Source organism: Schistocerca serialis, chromosome 3 (genome assembly GCF_023864345.2).
Source record: "Schistocerca serialis cubense isolate TAMUIC-IGC-003099 chromosome 3, iqSchSeri2.2, whole genome shotgun sequence".
Lineage (NCBI taxonomy): Eukaryota > Metazoa > Arthropoda > Insecta > Orthoptera > Acrididae > Schistocerca > Schistocerca serialis.
In genome coordinates, this window is record NC_064640.1 from 226023445 (window position 1) to 226043577 (window position 20133).

General features: G+C 42.5%; 1 protein-coding gene and 1 pseudogene across 1 annotated transcript in view; one reads left to right on the top strand and one right to left on the bottom strand.

Moving 5' to 3' along the window:
- Positions 1-20133, bottom strand: part of LOC126470763 (glutaryl-CoA dehydrogenase, mitochondrial-like) — a 428045-nt gene that overhangs the window by 212358 nt on the left and 195554 nt on the right. The gene's annotated exons all lie outside the window — the stretch shown is intronic.
- Positions 441-557, top strand: LOC126472326 (5S ribosomal RNA; annotated as a pseudogene).

The window sequence follows — 20133 nt, forward strand, 5'->3', positions numbered from 1 at the left end:
TCCGCCATCGCTGCACCTCGAGGCAGCAGCCTGAAGGCGGCTGACCGTGGCCAACAGCACGCTTAGGTGCTCGCGAACCGCGGAAAGTTCCCCTGCGCCCGCACACAGCACGCATACACCCTATCAATCCTACTGCTAATATCTAACGACTCCGCGAATTTGTACTCTACGGCTGTCAATAAGCAATATTACTCCTCTCAAATACGGGAATACGCAAGGATTTTATGTAATTAAATATGCAAGCGCACAAACACTCGGAAAGAAATTAAGAATCAAACTACAAAACAAATATCAAAGCTAAGCATGCGACTCGCTACTGCACTGCTGCAGCGCTAATGCTTCACCAGCAGCTGCTCAAGGGTCACTGACCTATTTCAAAAGCGCACTGGCTGTCCAAAACAAACAACTGCGCGAATTTATACTCTACGGCTATCAATAAAGGCAACGGCCTTGCCGCAGTGGATACGCCGGTTCCCGTGAGATCACCGAAGTTAAGCTCTGTCGGGCGTGGCCGGCAGTTGGATGGGTGACCATCCTGCCGCCATGCGCTGTTGCCATTTTTCGGAGTGCACTCAACCTCGTGATGCTAAATGAGAAGCTACTCGACCGAATAGTAGCGGCTCCGGTCAAAGAAAACCATCATAACGACTGGGAGAGCGGTGTGCTGACCGCATCCTCAACCGAAGATGACACGGCGGTCGGATGGTCCCGATGAGCCACTTGTGGCCTGAAGACGGAGTGCTTGCTTTGCTATCAATAAGCAATATCACCCCTCACAAATACGAGAATACGCAAGGATTTTATGTATTTAAATATGCAAGCGCACAAACATTCGGAAAGAAATTAAGAATCAAATAACAAAACAAATATGAAAGCTAAATATGCGCTACTGCACTGCTGCTGCACTGATACTTCACCAGCGGCTGCTCAAGGCTCACATATGCCCTATTCCGAATGATTTTCGAGACAAAACACAATTAATGTACATCGTTATTTATTTGCTGTATCCTTCAATAAATTGCCAGCTTTACACATGTACGCATGTACAACAGTTAGTTAAAATAACAATATTCGTTTAGCAAAGTATCAGTTTAAAAATATGTTTTTTAGCACATTCATCTCCAAGTACTATCGTACACGTCACATCACAGCTGATGTACGGTGCACAATCAGTGTTCGTGTATTCCAGCGCCAACTTCAATGCATTTGTTCACTCTTGGAGAACATGTTGTGTTGCCTGTCTGACTACCTCAGCACGTTCCCTAATGAGGGCAGCAGTGTCCATTATGCGCCCACGCAATTTATCTCACGTATTCATCTTTTGCTTGTACATCTCAGACTTCATTCAACCTCAAAATCAAAATGGCGTAAGGTCTGGCTATCTTAGTGGCCAGTTAATTGCACTACCACGACCAAACCAGCGACTAGGGAAGTGCGGCTGAGAAGTTTTCTCATACGTCTGGTAAAATGTAGAGGGTCTCCATAATGCTGGAAGTACATTGCAGTCCGTGAGGGCAAGAGAACGCTCTCAAGCTTTGAACATGAAAATCATTCTGTCTTGTTATTCGCTCTTCTAAAATGCGTGAACCTATCAGCATGTTACCGATCGTGTCACACCAAACAGTGTTTGTAAAAAGAATTTGTAAATTCTTTTCCACTGTAGCGTGCAGATTCTCCAGCGGACACCCATAATTATTGAGTGTGTCGTTGATTACGTTCCATATAAACGCGTCTACACGAGTAAAAAGTATTAATGGAAGCAAATGACGATTGTCATGTAACCAGTGACAAAATTTAATTACGATGCTATTGTCGCTATTATGAAGATTGTGAAAAGGTAGTATGTAGAATGGGTAAAAGTAACCAGCGAGGGAGAGGCCAGAGGCACTTGCGACAGCGGCGCTTCCCAGGGGAGTGAAATGCCAGAAGGAGACCTGGCTGCTCGTTGCTCAGCGGTTGTGCGTGGGTCTCAACCCATGCCCCTCAGGCAGGCGACAGACGGCGGCTGACGGCTTGACGCCCTGGGTCTCATCATTTGCGGCAGCAGACAGGAACAGCAAGCCAGCAGGGCTAGGACGTCAAGTCTCACAAAGGACCCAGTGTGCCCGCAGACACAGCCTGGTCTGGAACCATTAGCTGCTGCTGGCGCTGCCCAGTCGTCTGATTGGCCAGTGGTGCTCCAGCACTGTAGTGCGGCTACTCAGCAATTACCAAGTCCCTGACTCGAATAACGTCCTATCCTCATTTATACTCCATTACTGCCCATTTGTTCCTCTAAAACCTGGTGCCTAGTCACACTGCCCATAAGAGAGAGACTGCTTCAGTGCAGTGGCAACGACCCAATTGCTACTTCATTATGAATTACCTCGAAGAAAACTGTCTATTGACACACAGTCAACATGGGTTTAGAAAAGATCGCTCCTGTGAAACACAACTAGCTCTTTATTCAAATGAAGTGCATAGTGCTATTGACAAGGGATTTCAGATCGATTACATATTTCTGGTGTTCCGGAAAGTTTTAGACACTGTACCGCACAAGCGGTTTGTAGTAAAATTGCATGCTTATGGAATATCGTCTCAGATATGTAACTGGATTTGAGATTTCCTGTCAGAGAGGTCACAGTTCGTTGTAATTTACGGAAAGTCATCGAGTAAAACTGATCTGATTTCTCGTGTTCCCCGAGGTAGTGTTATAGGCCCTTTGCTGTTCCTTATCTATATAAACGATTTGTCAGACAACCTGAGCAGCCATCTTACGTTGTTTGCAGATGACACTGTCGTTTATGGACTAATAAAGTCATCAGAAGATCAAAACAAATTGCAAAACGATTTAGAAAAAATATCTGAATGGTGCGAAAATTGGCAGTTAACCCTAAATAACGAAAAGTGTGAGGTCATCCACATGAGTGGTAAAAGGAATTCGTTAAACTTTGGTTTACAATAAATCTGTCTAATCTAAAAGCCGTAAATTCAACTAAAAGCCTAGGTATTACAATTACGAACAACTTAAACTGGAAGGAACACATAGAAAATGTTGTGGGGAAGGGTACCCAAAGACGGCGTTTTATTGGCAGGACACTTAGAAAATGTAGCAGAACTACTACGAATGTCCGTCGTCTTTTAGAATACTGCTGCGCGGTGTGGGATCCTTACCAGAAAGGACTGACGGAGTACATCGAAAAAGATCAAAGAAAGGCAATACGTTTTGTATTATCGCAAAATATGGGACATGTTCCACTTACACGAGGATCTCCTCAGCACGGATCTATCAAACGAAAAAATTATCTAATCTAATGAAAAGAGTGTCACAGTAATGATACAGAATTTTGGCTGGACAAAATTAAAAGAAAGGCGTTTTTCGTAGCGACGGAATCTTCTCACGAAATGACAATCACCAACTTTTTCCTCCGAATGTGAAAATATTTTGTTGACACCGACCTACATAGGAAGAAACGAACACCCCGATAAAATAAGGGAAATCAGAGCTCGTACGGTAAAATATAGGTGTTTGTTCGTACCGCACGCTATACGAGATTGGAATAATAGAGAATTGTGATGGTGGTTAGATTAGCCCTCTGCCAGGAACTAAAATGTGATTTGCAGAGTACCCTCATAGATGTAGATTCATTGCTGCGTGGGGCAATTTACCATTGCGCTAAGCTATACTTGCTTCACAACTCACTTACGCATCTATTATTCTGCCTTATTTGTCGACGTAGCATGGCTGATGGCCAGCGCTGTCACTGCAATACTCCGTGGTGGCCTCCATGCTACTCTCAGCGCTTACAATAAAGATTTATTACTTTTCCAGATTTCTGGGTAGTGTCACAACGCAGCATAGTAGGAGTAATACCACCTACATTATGTATATATGGGTTTCTCACTCAGAATGTTGTTTGCTTGTGAGATGATCGTGTTACGCCTCACATACGAACAGAAACGTCTACCAGCACATGTCAGAATTTGAGAGTGGCAGCATCGTGAACAATCGAAACAGTGGTTTATTGTTCCGCGATGTCACTACTTGCGTTGGTTGTCATCCCATAATTGTCACGTGATATGGAATTAATGCGATCAGTAGATTCCTATTCAGCGACATGAGCGATTGCAACAATCACATATGTCTGGAGCCCGTGGGACATGCATATTCATTCAGCTGTGCAGGATCACAAAGTAAAGTTACATGCCAAGAACCTGGAAATGGGTTTGCTTACTACACAACAAGTATCGACGCGGAGAGTGAGGTGACGTCAGTGCAGAAACCATTGCTGCTGCAACCCTTGACACTGCAGCAGAGGGAGGCAAGATGACAACCCTGGACACAGGAGTGGCGCCATGACACTCTTTCTGCGTATACCATCATGGTTTTTCAGCTTTCCCATCGCTATCATACATGCTCCAATACCTGGTATCATGCTATTCGGGGCCAATGCGTACAGGAAATGTCTACTTCTGCTTCTCATAGCCGGTAACTTGGACAGCAGCCCTTACATTTCCGATTCCATAAGGCCAGTGATATTGCCAATCATTTGAGGTCACCAAAACGTTATGTTTCAGCAACACGATGCAAGACCGCATGTAACCACACTGTCCAAATCTACCTCTATACATTGGGTGTACAACTGTAGTCCTCGCCAACACGTTCTCCAGATCTCTCGCCCATTGAATTCGTTTGGTCACAGGACTATGATGCTTGCACTTGACACTTCGATTGGCATGTAACTGAAGCAGCATAGCGTGCTGCACCCATACCTCTCATACAAGCGCAGTTCAACTCAATGCTCAGCCAAACTGGAGCCATTGTTGCTGCCAGAACTGGCAATTCTGTGTACTGCTTGGGCCACTCTTATTAATGTGACCACCCGAAAAAAGTCTGAATGACCACCTTTTGCAGTGTGAGATGTGCAGAAGTAGTCAGTAAGGTTCTAGGGGTTCAGAGAGGGATGTGGAGTCATGCCGACCCCACCCCATTGCCAGCTGATCTACGTTTCTCGGTTGAGGCTCCATGGTGGGATCGAGCTAGTCTCACAGATTCTCAACTAGGTTCAATCGAGGGAGGTTGACAGCCAGGGGAGAACAGTGTAGTCATCCTGGTGCTCCTCGAAACACGCAACACATACATTGCAACCTATGTGACATGATGCTATGTCCTGCCGGTCGGTGGCATCATGTCAAGGAAAAACCAAATTCATGTAGGAGACAGATGGATATAAGTATTTTGTTGAAATATTGTGCCTCCAGAATGATGAGATTACCCAGGGAATGCCACTGAAAACATTGCCCAGATCATAACGCTCTCTCCTGGTTGCAGGGTGTTTCCTTTCAGACATTCCTATGGAACATAATACGTAATTCATCTGAAAAGGACAGCTGTCGAGACACTCAGTGGCCGTCAGTTGAAGTATTGGCGTGCAAATTACTGCCTTTGCCTCCGATGAATAGCAGTCAGCATGGGTGCATGAACCAAACACCTGCTCCAGGGCTCATACACAACGAAGTTCGCTAAACAGTAGTTGAGGAGACACTTTTGCTACCTTCTTGGGTCGTACTTTAACCACAGTTGCACATAAATACTCTACAAAAATAGCCGTTTCTGAAATACATCCTCCCTTGGCCCAAATGCCAATGATCATACCCTTTTCGGCATCATATAAATCACTCCATTTCCACATTGCGATAATAACTGCACTGTTTTCCGCATCCCCCCCACACTGCTGGTGGTGTCACATATCACCTCAAATCTCTGAGTGGTTATTGCATGTTGACGTCGAACATAGGCGGTGGCCTCATTAATGTTACTGGACCGTGCAAAATTCGGAACCTCTATGCTTCCAAATCACTTACAATTTTATTCACGTATTCTTTCTACTACACTGTATAAGCACTACAAGTAAAATGTTTTTATGCTCTATCCGTCCTGGGGAGCAGTTTCATGGCCAGCAATATATTTTCGATCGTTCTTACAATGTGCTACAAGGATGTCATCAACTATTACCACTGGCGGATTCTCATTTCTGTTCCAAAACAATGTTTGCATATTTCTCCACAGCTGTCAGGTGTTGGAAGTATGAAGTTAGTAATGTTTTCCCACTAATTAGCATTTCACCACGTAACGTGTCATCTAGCACTGCAGCTGTTACCTAGCTAGTGGATCTGGAACGTTCTGGCTTTGCTCAGATGTTAATTATACAACGAAACTAATTTTCGTTGAGAGAAGAGCAGTAGAAAGAAAGGAGGAAAGTTCAATAGCCCATCATGCTGTTTTGCACAGCGTGATCACCAAAGATATAAACTAAACAACGAAACTAGTCTTCGTACAACGAAGACGATGGAGACAAAACGGAATGTTGGTGCTCAAATCTTCAACGACGACGGTATGACTATGTACCGAATACTTCCTCTGTGGGAGAAGGATAAGGAAGAAATTCGTCTGCATCTCATTCAAAGAATCGTCCTGGAAATTGCTTCAATCGATTCAAGTGAACCATAGACAACCTTAATCTCTGTGACTACATCATTCACTCGAAATCTATTTCCACTGGAAGCAAATCTACTATCTTAGCACAAATAAATTATTATTCATTTAATGCATCAGACTGAAGAGGTCAAATCTATTTTGGCGCTTTGCACACCTATTATCAACATTAATAATTGTACATCAGCCTACTGCAACGTTACCCCATTTTACCATACTCAGGGAAACAAGCAACGAAGTAATTCCACAGGCCAAGAACAAACGGTTTTCTTATATCTACGAATTTAGAATTGATTTTAGCCAAAGTTGGGGAGTTAAATCAAAAGTGATCGTGGTTGTTTAACATGCACTTGAAGATGAAATGTGCATTTGTAACTCTGTTTCGTGCACTTGTAAATCGCTTGTACGAGGATTGGTTCCTGTAGGTTTGCCCTATTGCCGGTCTGCTTTCCAATTAGTTCCAGGAATATCCACCAGATGGAGTTGGAGGTTACTCTTTGAGCTCTGGCCATACAGGGCTGAGCTAGAATGACGTCACATGATAAATCAGTCAGGAAACATCTATGCTGAAGTTTTTGCACTAGTGTAGTTCAACAGAAATAATATAAGTAAATCAGGTAGATGGTTTTTGCTACTTATTCAGAGATTAAACGCTGAAAGGAAACCAAAATTAGAATAAATCTGTAAAACTTGTACAGAACATTTACGATTGTGGACTACTGGGAAACGAAAACGTCTGAAAGAAAAGCCATTCCGATACCTGTTGTTTGTGAGGACTGGTGTTGCCCCTCTGATACTAATGACGATGACAGTGATTATGCGGGTATGGCATTAATTCCTCAGCGTTTAAACTGGGATGAGTTAATAACTCACCACAGATCTCAAGCCGTCAATAGAAGCTTCTGAATTACTGGCTTCCAACAAAAATGTACTGGATCAAGGAACCAAAGTTACCTTTCACCATAGAACAGAAAAAGTATGCTACCCTTCTTGCTCTTCAAATGGTTCATCTGAGGCAAAATATCCCAGATGAGCCATTCCAATTATAATAAATCTCTGCTGTAACTATGTAATAGGTTTAGTTCAACGGAACGTCATGAGAAAATGACTCTTTCAAGATATGATTAAACAATTTGTGGAATAAAAGTAAACACTCATTTTGTTTCAATGAGAAGCGGCAGCATTCACCTAATTTGGGTATGAATGGGTTCTGAGATTGTTTACTAGCTAGTGAAGATACCATTTCTTAATATTTCGTCTTGATTTACTTCGCAATTAGTTTCTCACCCATAGTAAAACATAATACACAGTTTTTTCTTAGTGTCAAATTTTTACCCATCAATAAGACAAAAAAACGTAGTCTCATCACCAAAACCTCTTTTTAGACAGAAGGAGCTCATTTTCACATGATTGCTGATAACAAAAACATTACACACGATGTGTCACATACAAAATCTTAAAAGTCAACTCAGCTAACAACTATGCCCAATCTGATTTGGGATGCATACAGTTCTATGTAACACAAAATTTTTGTCCAAAATGTTCTAGAATTTCCTTTGTCAAAATAATTATTATAACGACATCTGTTTTTAGAAACAGTGGCGATTTATGCAAAATTTATACCTTGTTATAGTCACAAAAATGCGATTTGCAAAAGAAATTTTTCTATATTCCTGCAATAAAATTTAGAAATATAAAAATCCATCACGTCCCAAGATTTGTTTACATATTGCAGTTTTAAATTATTATGCCAAGCAGAAATTTTCTGGTGAAGTTAACTGCGGTTTTTGAATACACTGAAGACTATTGTCTGATAAACAATCAATTACGTTTTCCTACAGCTCATATGACAATTGCAATTTTGGTGAGTAACTGTCATATACAGGAAAAACTGTATATATGAAATGAAATCCAATAAAAACCTTTAAGGTTAACAATGATTTTTAAATATAGACTTCTGTAAAGTGAAATCTGTAGGATGACAAGTTTTCATAATTTTATGTCATCGTGGTTTAACTCGCACTAAAATGGTAAATTTGAAAAAGAATAGTATTTCGTAAATACTTCAAAGTATCGTGTACCTATATAAGAGTCGTAAATCTCATACTTTACGATCTAAATCGGAATAAATGTTAAAAAGTGGATGTGGAATCGTATCTTTCGGTTGTGCCCAGGCTGGTGTCGTAACGACCTGTTGATCCAGGAAGCCCTTCATTTTTATTTTTTATACTCTCAAGAAGACAATCTCGTGTTCTGCACGAAATTAGTGAACACCTGAGGAAACGGGTCTTCCTGAATGTTTTCTAGTTGATTTTCTCGGTTCTGTGCACAGCTCAGGGCAAGTTTGAAATTTGTTTTAATACACAATGGTACCAAAATCAGTTCAATATCAGCTGCTCCCTCAAGGGAAATGAAAGAAGAACATAAAACCGTAGTTTTGCTCTTTGAGAAGATTACGTCTCATAAACATCAATGGGTGGTTTGTCTAGACTTATGAACGGTAAACTTTCTCCTTGGTTTGCAAAGTGCTTCTTGTGACTCTGGAATAGCAGAGACAAAACAGATGACAGTGTTGGAAAAGAACGGCCAAAGAGAGAAAACATGTACGGAGGGAGGAAGAATGTCATTAACGACCCCTTAGTTGAACGAGAGGAAATCATTTGTCGTCTACTGTATATCAAGTTGGGCCTTTTGAAGCAGTTTGTAGAGGCTTTTGATAAGAACGGGTCACGCTTTGCCATATACAGGGAAAAATGTCTGAGCTGAGAACGGAAAAATTCAAGCAGGAATATTTGACTACCCGCAAATAAGGCAACTCTGCATCTTAAAACTGTCGAGGAACGCTACCAAAGAAGATCGGATATGCACGTGATGGCAGTTTACTGCTCGAATTTAAAAATGGACCGCTTCATAATACATTCAAGAATGTCATGGAAAAGAAGCTTCCTAAATGTTCAGGGACTGGATGTTATCATCAATGACCTTTTTATTTAGTATAGAATAATAGTTATGTAAAACAATAGTAAAATTATTGTTTCATTTTTTATCCATGGACTTATATTAAAGCAGAATGACATATATTTCACTAAAATGTTGTATTTTAGAATTTTGAGCTCCTTGGCAAATATTAATGAGTTGTTTGAATTCAGAGCATGAAATGCTTAGCAAATCAGCTCAAAACACTCCGGTGTTACGCAAATAAATAGCACTTTACACGAATCTTAATGCTCATTGTTACACTAATAATAATCTACGTTTTTGCTCATGAGTATTATCTTTCGCTATGTGCTCTGTGGTAATGAAGGTTAGAATGTAACGTACCTTGAATCAGAATTATTACAAAGGGGCACTGTCTTACTTGAAAGGGCAGTTTAGAAAATTAGTCATAACCTTGTTCAAGGAGCCGTAATATCATTTGCATGAAATGAGTTAGAGAAACATGAGGAATTGTTAATCTTCCTGAACGAGAGTCCAGTATTTCCATGGCTGCACCACATTGTACATAAAATACAATGTGGACTGCTGATGTGCTGCAATTATTTTTTATTATCTGTTTTTGGATTTACTGGAAGAACAAGTTTTGAAGTATTCGAACATGTTGGGTTGGCTACACCAAAAATAGCTACCTCACGTGAACTGGCCAATGCGAAGGCTGTCGTGATAAAATAAAACGTTATAAACTACACAAAGGGCATCCATCGCATTCACCAAATTTCATTAATAAAACCCAGCAGGGTGACGAAGTGGGATGACCCAGAAGTCACAGTTAGGAGATCAGTGGTTTGTATCTCTATCAGTCCATCCACATTTAGGTTTCCTGCAGTTTTCCAAGCATAAGCTGGGATAGGAGACTGCTGAGCAAGAAACCTAAATGTGAATGGCCTGACAGAGATTCGAACCACTGCCCCCCTGACTGTGAATCCTGTGTCTTCCCACTTCGCCACCTCGCTGGGTTTGTGCTTTTGTCTAAGGAAAGGAGTATACTCCTACATAGAAATATGGAAGCGATTGCGCATGCGCATGCCCGCGCGTCTGTGTGTGTGCGCGTGTGCGTGTGTGTGTGTGTGTGTGACTGTGAGCTCGTGGTCATGTGCTCGGCGGAAGGCGGGCTGGGGCGACGGTAGCAGACACGCGAAGGCTTACCTCCAGGGTCGTTACGACGCTTTCTCGTGTTTCGGATAGCCAGATGACGGATTTACTACCGTTCCTGTTCTCTTGAACAATCTTATAGCACACAGCCATCTCTGCAGAAACAGAGAAAGAAGGAGGAACTTCGTAACTTGGTCATTTCTAACACTACTCTATATCTACATCTACAGGGCGTGGACACAAATATGGAACAACGTAAAGTACAACAGGAACCATGTCTCCTTGGAACACAGCATCTACATCTACATGATTACTCTGCTGTTCCCAAGAAAGTATCTGGCTGAAGGTTCAATGAACCACCTTCAAGCTGTCTCTCTACCGTTCCACTCACGAACATTGCGCGGGAAAATGAGCACTTAAATTTTTTCTGTGCGATCCCTGATTTCTCTTATTTTATGGTGATGATCATTCCTCCCTATGTAGGTGGGTTCCAAGAGAATGTTTTCGCAATAGGAGTAGGAAACTGGTGATTGAAATATCCTGAGAAGATCCCTTCGCGACGAAAAACGCTTTTGTCTTAATGATTGCCACACCAAGTCACGTATCATGTCTGCGGCATTGTCTCTCCAACTTCGCGGTAATACAAAACGAGCTGCCCTCCTTTGCACTTTTTCGGTGTCATCCGCCAGTTCCATCTGATGCGGATCCCACACCCCACAAATACACCCGAGAATAGGGCGGACTAGCGTGGTGTAAGCAGTCTCTTTAATAGACCTGTCGCACCCTCTAAGCGTTCTGCCATTGAATCTCAGTCTTTGGTTGGCTGTGCCCACAACATTATCTATGTGTTCGTTGCAATTTAGGGTATTTGTAATTGCAATTCTTAATTATTTAGTTGAATTTACAGTCTTCAGATTTATGTGACTTACCTTGAATCGAAATTTAGCTGTTTTCTTTCAGTACTCATGTGAATAACTTCAACGTCAATTGCCACTTTTTACACCATACAGATACCTTAATTAAATTATTTTGCAGTTCGTTTTGGCCATATGATTACTTTACAAGACGGTAAATAACAGCATCATCTGCAAGCAATCTAAGACGGCTACTGAGATTGTCTCCTTCCTGCTGAACTTGTTTCTGGCTTTAGCCAGCTATTTGATATTCATTGCTGGCTATTGGGGCTTGGAGCTCTGGTTCCTTCCCAACACAGCTACAACAATTATCAAGTATAATACTGACCGTTTTTACAACTAACTGACTGTGTTTTACCTACCCCCTTTTAGACAGACGCCCTTTCTGTGGTTCCCTGAGGCCCACTAACCTAAACAACCTCCCAGTCCCTTCCACACATTCCCCACTACCTGTGTAGCACCTTCCTGACCTATTAAGCTGAACCCGGAAACCCAGCGCCTGATGGCGCAAGTCAAGGAATCTGCAGCCTACACCGTCACAGAACCGCCTGAGCCTCTGATTCACACTCTCCACTCGGCTCTGCACGAAACGACCACAGTCCGTTCTATCGACTCCTGCAGGTCAGTATTGGAGAACAAGTATTGTACCATGAAATGGATCTGATCAGACAAAATTGACACACAATCCTTGGAAGTAATATGACCTTGCAGAATAACCATGGGGTCCAAGGCATACCAGGGTATGGCTGACGAAATCTTCACCAAACCCTCGCAATGTTTCGCTCTTTGCAGCAAGCAGTCTGTAACATGGGCCTGGGACATGCACATGGCAGACATTAACACGGGCAGAAGTTGGAAACAGTGTAAAACAAGACTCACTCAACCAATTGACTTTCTTCCATTGCTCCATATTTAAGGTTTTAGGCCTTCAGTACCACAATTTCCTGTTACATCCATTGCAGTCGCTAATGCTTGGTTTTGAAATTCCACGTCAGCCTGCAATTCTCTGCTTATGAAGACCGCTTCCTGTTGTTTTGGTGCTTACAGGTTCTCGAGTGCGACATCGAATTCTGCAGTGACTACTATATCTGTTGTCCTCTTATTTTTCGTCACAGTACTCTTCAATGATCATCTGCGGTGGTTACTGAACACACACTTTCGTTCGCATTGTGACTCAGAGGATGCGTTTCCGCTCTCATTGTATTCGGTACAAATCTTTGATGCGGTGCCTCATGAATCACGAACCACTTCAGCTACTTGGTAACAGATGCAAATACCATAAAAACACCAAAAACTTGGCAATATATGAATTCACTTACCTCTGACATAACACACTTACAGCTACACAAAACACCTTTCTGACCACGACTGACACTTGCAACGAAATGAGGGCATCGAACAGGTGCCATTAGTGATGAAATACAACAGCTAATCCAGCAGGTTTGGCTAGCTTCTGCATTTATGTTCAAGAATGCTTTGTATTTCTTGAAGTGCTTCCATGTTTTTGTCCAACACCTGTATATCTACAGCCATTGTCGAAACCCTGTATATCCACAAACCCTGTATATCTGCAAACCACTATGAAATGTAAGGCAGAGGGTACTTCCAGCTGAACTAAATACCGTTTCTTCTCCTTCCATTCACGTACGGATTTCGTGAAAAATTACCGTTTATACAGCTTTATACGCGCTGCAGTTAACCTAATCCTGTCCTCTCGATCCCTGTAGGGTCGTTGTAGTATATTCCAAAATTCGTCTACTAAAACTGGTTCCTGACACTTTGTATGTAGGTGTCTGCCAGTCCAGTTTCTCCAGAATTTCCGTGACACTATCCTGCAGATCAGACAAACTTGTGATCATAGCTGTGTCTCTTCTCTGTATACGTTCACTACTCTTGTTCGTCCTATTTGGAACGGATCACACACACTAGTGCAATATTCTAGGAAGTGTCGTATGAGTGTTTCGTAAGCAGTCTCCTTTGAAGACTGAGTACATCCTAGTATTCCACTTATGAAACGAATTCTGCAATCTGCTTTGCCTACGGATGAGCAAATGATATGGAATTATTCAGTTTACAGGGTACGTATATATGACGACTACTTACATTAATGAACACATTATTTTTTGTCCTACTCACTCAACTACATTTAAAAATATTTTCTTTCTCAGGCTACCTGCTTTTAAAGAGAATTTTGCCCTTGAAGTAGAACTGGGTTGTCCAGGGAAAATGATTCTAATTTATATTTAAATCTTGCTACGCTACCTGTCAGTCTTAGTACATTATTGTGCAAATAATCAAACATTTTTTGCAGCGTATTGAACTCATTTGTGAGTCACTGAAAGCTTTCATAATGGGTAATAAAGTTCACTTTTTCCTCTACCGTTGCAGGTGAGTAAATCCCTATACTTCTCAAATTGTGGTGGATTATTTATGACGAATTTGTGACATCACAGTTAAAATGCACAGCTCCTTTATGGAATTAACTGCTTCCAGTTGCTGACCTGCTATTTTGTAGCTAAATGATAAGGGATCTATCTTTCTATGTATTCGCAGCACATTACACTTGTCTAAATTGAGATTCAATTGTCATTCCCTGCACCATGCGTCAATTCGCTGTAGATCCCCCTGCATTTCAGTACAATTTTCCATTGTTACAACCTCTCGATACACCACAGCATCATCTGCAAAAATCCTCATTAAACTTCTGATGTCATCCACAAAGTCATTAATGTATATTGTGAATAGCAACGGCCCTATGACACTCCCCTGCGGCACGCCTGAAATCACTCTTACTTCGGAAGACTTCTTTCCATTGAGAATGACATGCTGCGTTCTGTTATCTAGGAACTCTTCAATCCAATCACACAATTGGTCTGATAGTCCATATCCTCTTACTGTGTTCATTAAACACTGTGGGGAACTGTATCGAACGCCTTGCGGAAGTCTACCTGTGAACCAGTCTCTATGGCTCTCTGAGTCTCGAGGACGAATAGCGCGAGCTGGGTTTCACACGGCCGTCTTTTTCGAAACCCATGCTGATTCCTACAGAGTTGATTGCTAGTCTCCAGAAAAGTCATTATACTCGAACATAATACGCGTACCAAAATTCTACAACTGATCGACGTTAGAGATATAGGTCTATAGTTCTGCACATCTGTTCGACGTCCCTTCTTGAAAACGGGGATGACCTGTGCCCTTTTCCAATCCTTTGGAACGCTACGCTCTTCTAGAGACCTACGGTACACCGCTGCAAGAATGGGGGCAAGTTCAAATGGCTCTGAGCACTATGCGACTTATTTTCTGAGGTCATCAGTCGCTCAGAACTTAGAACTAATTAAACCTAACTAACCTAAGGACATCACATACATCAATGCCCGAGGCAGGATTCGAACATGCGACCGTAGCGGTCGCTCGGCTCCAGACTGTAGTGCCTAGAACCGCACGGCCACTCCGGCCGCCGGGCAAGTTCCTTCGCGTACACTGTGTAAAAGCGGACTGATATCCCATCAGGTCCAGCGGCCATTTCTCGTTTGAGCGATTTTAATTATTTCTCTGTCCCTCTGTCGTCTATTTCGATATCTACCATTTTGTCATCTGTGCGACAATCTAGGGATGGAACTACAGTGCAGTCTTCCTCTGTGAAACAGCTTTGGAAAAAGACACTTAGTATTTCGGCCTTTAGTCTGTCATCCTCTGTTTCAGTACCATTTTGGTCACAGAGTGTCTGGACATTTTGTTTTGATCCACCTACCGCTTTGACATCAGACCAAAATTTCTTAGGATTTTCTGCCAAGTCAGTACATAGAACTTTACTTTCGAATTCATTGAACGCCTCTCGCATAGCCCTCCTCACACTACATTTCGCTTCGCGTAATTTTTGTTTGTCTGCAAGGCTTTGGCTATGTTTATGTTTGCTGTGGAGTTCCCTTTGCTTCCGCAGCAGTTTTCTAACTCGGTTGTTGTACCACGGTGGCTCTTTACCATCTCTTACGATCTTGCTTGGCACATACTCATCTAACGCATATTGTAACATGGTTTTGAACTTTGTCCACTGATCCTCAACACTGTCTGTACTTGAGACAAAACTTTTGTGTTGAGCCGTCAGGTTCTCTGTAATCTGCTTTTTGTCACTTTTGCTAAACAGAAAAATCGTCCTACCTTTTTTTAATATTTCTATTTACGGCTGAAATCATCGATGCCTTAACCGCTTTATGATCGCTGATTCCCTGTTCTGTGTTAACTGTTTCAAATAGTTCGGGTCTGTTTGTCACCAGAAGATCTAATATGTTATTGCCACGAGTCGGTTCTCTGTTTAACTGCTCAAGGTAGTTTTCAGATAAAGCACTTAAAAAAATTTCACTGGATTCTTTGTCCCTGCCACCTGTTATGAACGTTTGAGTCTCCCAGTCTATATCCGGCAAATTAAAATCTCCACCCAGAACTATAACATGGTGGGGATATCTACTCGAAATATTTTCCAAATTATCCTTCAGGTGCTAAGCCACAACAAATGCTGAGCTAGGGGGCCTATAGAGACATCCAATTAACATGTCTGAGCCTGCTTTAACCGTGACCTTCACCCAAATTATATCATATTTTGGATCTCCGTCAATTTCCTTCGATACTATTGCACTTCTTATCGCTATAAACACGCCTCCCCCTTCACTGTCCAGCCTGTCTCTGCGGTATACATTCCAATCTGAGTTTAGGATTTCGTTACTGTTTACGTCTGGTTTCAGCCAACTTTCTGTTCCTAGTACTACATGAGCTTTGTGACCGTTTATTAATGAGAGCAGTTCTGGGACCTTTCTATAGACGCTCCTGCAATTTACTATTAGCAGATTAATATTGTTATTCCGTGTTGCATTTTGCCTACTCCTACCTTGCCGCGTCTCAGGAGGCGTCTTGTCGGGCCTAGGGAGGGAATTGTCTAACCTAAAAAAAACCATGTGCACTCCACACGTACTCCGCTACCCTTGTAGCCGCTTCCGGCGTGTAGTGCACGCCTGACCTATTCAGGGGGACCCTACATTTCTCCACCCGATAGCGGAGGTCGAGAAATTTGCACCCCAGATCTCCGCAGAAGCGTCTGAGCCTCTGGTTTAAGCCTTCCACTCGGCTCCAAACCAGAGGACCGCGATCGGTTCTGGGAACGATACTACAAATAGTTAGCTCTGATTCCACCCCGCGATCGAGGCTTTCCGCCTTCACCAATTCCGCCAACCACCTGTACGAACTGAGAATGACTTCTGAACCCAGACGGCAGGAGTCATTGGTGCCGACATGAGCAACAATTTGCAGTCGGGTGCACCCAGTGCTCTCTATCGCCGCCGGCAGGGCCTCCTCCACATCTCGGAATAGACCCTCTGGCAAGCAGACAGAGTGAAACACCTTTCCGCTATTTCCCTAAGCGGCTCCATCACCCGCCTAACGTTGGAGCTCCCAATAACTAATAAACCCCTCCCTCCGTGTGCCTGCTCGGACCTTACTGAAGGAGCGGCCACATGTCCACTCACAGGTAGAGCGGGCGATGCCACACGGCCAGCCTCCACATTGACCCTCCGCCTCGTGCGCCGTGAACGCCGCTGAACCCGCCACTCCCCTTGGGGAGAGGGTGACCCAACCGCGCCCGGTACCCGCGAAGATGTCTCGACAGCAGGGACAGTGGGTGAAGCATGTAACACCTGGGGTGTACCATGCGACGCACCAGACTCCCCACTGCCGCTAACCTCTGAGGCAGCAGCCTGAAGACGGCTGACCGCGGCCATCAACACGATCAGCTGTTCGCGAACAGTGGTCAGCTCATCCAGCGTCCGTACACAGCAGTCACACATCCTATCCATCCTAAGAAATCAATTTACTGTAGAGAGTTAATCAACTTTTAATTAGACTGCTAATTCACTAAAGGCGGCTGAATGTTGCCTAAACTATGGTTGCTAGCCACTTCTTGTAGAAAACAATAAAAATAGCACTACCTGTCTCTGGACTGCTTTCAAAAAGAGTTAATATTTTCTGCAGTGTCATTAATATCCAACATGAACAGCAAGCGCCCCAACACACCTTCCTATGGAACATGGTGTCCCAGGAAGAATGGTCAATATTAAGGGAAATCACAGGAACGATCATTTGAAGCAAAAAACTTCATACAGGCATATGCCGTAATCCGAATGACTTTCGAGCCAGAACACATTTAATGTACATCGTTATTTATTTTCTGTATTCTTCAATAAATTGCCAGCTTCACTCATTTACAACAGTTAGTAAATATAACATTATTAGTTTAACAAAGTATCAGCTCAAAAATATGTTTTATGACACATTAATCTCCAAGTATTATCGTACACGTCACATCACAGCTGATGTACGGTGTACAATCAGTGTTCGAGTATCCCAGCGCCAACTTCAATGCATTTGTTCACTTTTGGAGAACATGTTGTGTTAACTGTCACTGCCTCAGCATGTTCCCTAATGAGGGTAGCAGTGTCCATGATGCGACCATGCGGTTCATCTCTCGTACATATCTTTCGCTTGTACATCTGAGAATTCATCCAACTTAAAAGTCAAAAATCTAATGATGTAATACCTGGCGATCTTATGGGCCAGTTAACTGGAGTACTACGACCAAACCAGCGACTAGGGAAGAGCGACGGAGAAATTTTCTGATACGTCTGGTAAAATGAAGAGGGTCTACATAATGCTGGATGTACATTGCAGTTCCTTAGGCCAAGAGAACGCGCTCAAGCATTCAACACGCAAATCATTCTGTCTTGTTATTCGCTTTTCTAAACTGATCAGCATTTTACCGATCGTGTCACACCAGACAGTGATCGTAAAAAGAACTTGTAAATTGGGTTCCACTGTAGCGTGCACTGGTGTCTAGTCACACTGCCCATAACAGAGAGACCTGCTTCAGTGCAGTGGCAACGACCAAATTGCCACTTCATTATGAATTACCTCGATGAAAACTGTCTATTGACACACAGTCAACATGGGTTTAGAAAACAGCGTTCCTGTGAAACACAACTGGCTCTTTATTCACATGAAGTGCTTAGTGCTATTGATTAGGGATTTCAGATCAATTCCATATTTCTGGTTTTCCGGAAAGTTTTAGACACTGTACCGCACAAGCGGCTTGTAGCGAAATTGCGTGTTTAAGGAATATCGTCTCAGTTATGTGACTGGATTTGTGATTTCCTGTCAGAGAGGTCACAGATCGTAGTAATTGACGGAAAGTCATCGAGTAAAACAAATGTGATTTCGCGCGTTCCCCAACGTAGTGTTATAGGCCCTTTGATGTTCCTTATCTATATAAACGATTTCGAAGACAACCTGAGCAGCAGTCTTAACTTCTTTGCAGATGACACTGTCGTTAATCGAATAATAAAGGCATCAGAAGATCAAAACAAATTGCAAAACGATTTAGAAAAAATATCTGAATGGTGCGAAAATTGGCAGTTGACCCTAAATAACGAAAAGTGTGAGGTCATCCACATGAGTGCTAAAAGGAATTCGTTAAACTTCGGTTACACTATAAATCTGTCTAATCTAAAAGCCGTAAATTCAACTAAAAGCCTAAGTATTACAATTACGAAGAACTTAAACTGGAAGGAACACACAGAAAATATTGTGGGGAAGGCTACCAAAAGACTGCGCCTTATTGGCAGGACACTTCGAAAACGTAACATAACTACTAAGGAGACTGCCTATACTACGCTTGTCCGTCGTCTCTTACAATACTGCTGTGCGGTGTGGGATCCTTACCAGATAGGACTGACGGAGTAAATCGAAAAAGTTCAAAGAAGGGCAACACGTTTTCTACTATCGCAAAATATGGGAGAGAGTGTCACAGAAATGATACAGAATTTTGGCTGGACATAATTAAAAGAAAGGCGTTTTTCGTAGAGACGGAATCTTCTCACGAAATTACAAGCACCAACTTTATCCTCGGAATGCAAAAATATTTTGTTGACATCGTCCCACAGGGAGAAACGATCATCACGATAAAATAAGGGAAGTCAGAGTTCGTAGGGAAAGATATAGGTGTTTGTATTTTCTGCGCACTATAAGAGATTGAAATATTAGAGAATTTTGATGGTGGTTCGATTAGCCATCTGCCAGACACTTAAATGTGATTTGCAGAGTCTCCTTGTGGATGTAGATGTAGATTCTTTGCTGTGTGGGGCAAATTACCATTGCACTACGCAACACTTGCTTGACAACTCACTTACGCATCTATTATTCTGCCTTATTTGTCGACGTAGCTTGGCTGATGGCCAGCGCTGTCACTATAATACTCCGTGGAGGCCTCCATCCTACTTTCAGCGCTTACAATAAAGATTTATTACTTTTATCAGAATTCTGGGTAGTGTCACTACGCAGTGTAGTAGGAGTAATACCTCCTATATTTTGGATATATCGGTTTCTCATTCAGAATGTTGTGTGCTTGTGACATGATCGTGTAACGCCTGACGTACGAACAGAAACGTCTACCAGCCCATGTCAGAATTCGACAGTGGCAGCACCAAGAACATTCGAAACTGTGGTTTATCGTTACCCGATATCACTACTTGCGTTGGTTGTCATCCCACGATTGTCACGCAGATATGGAATTAATGTGTGCAGTAGATTTTTATTCAGCGACATGAGGGATCGCAA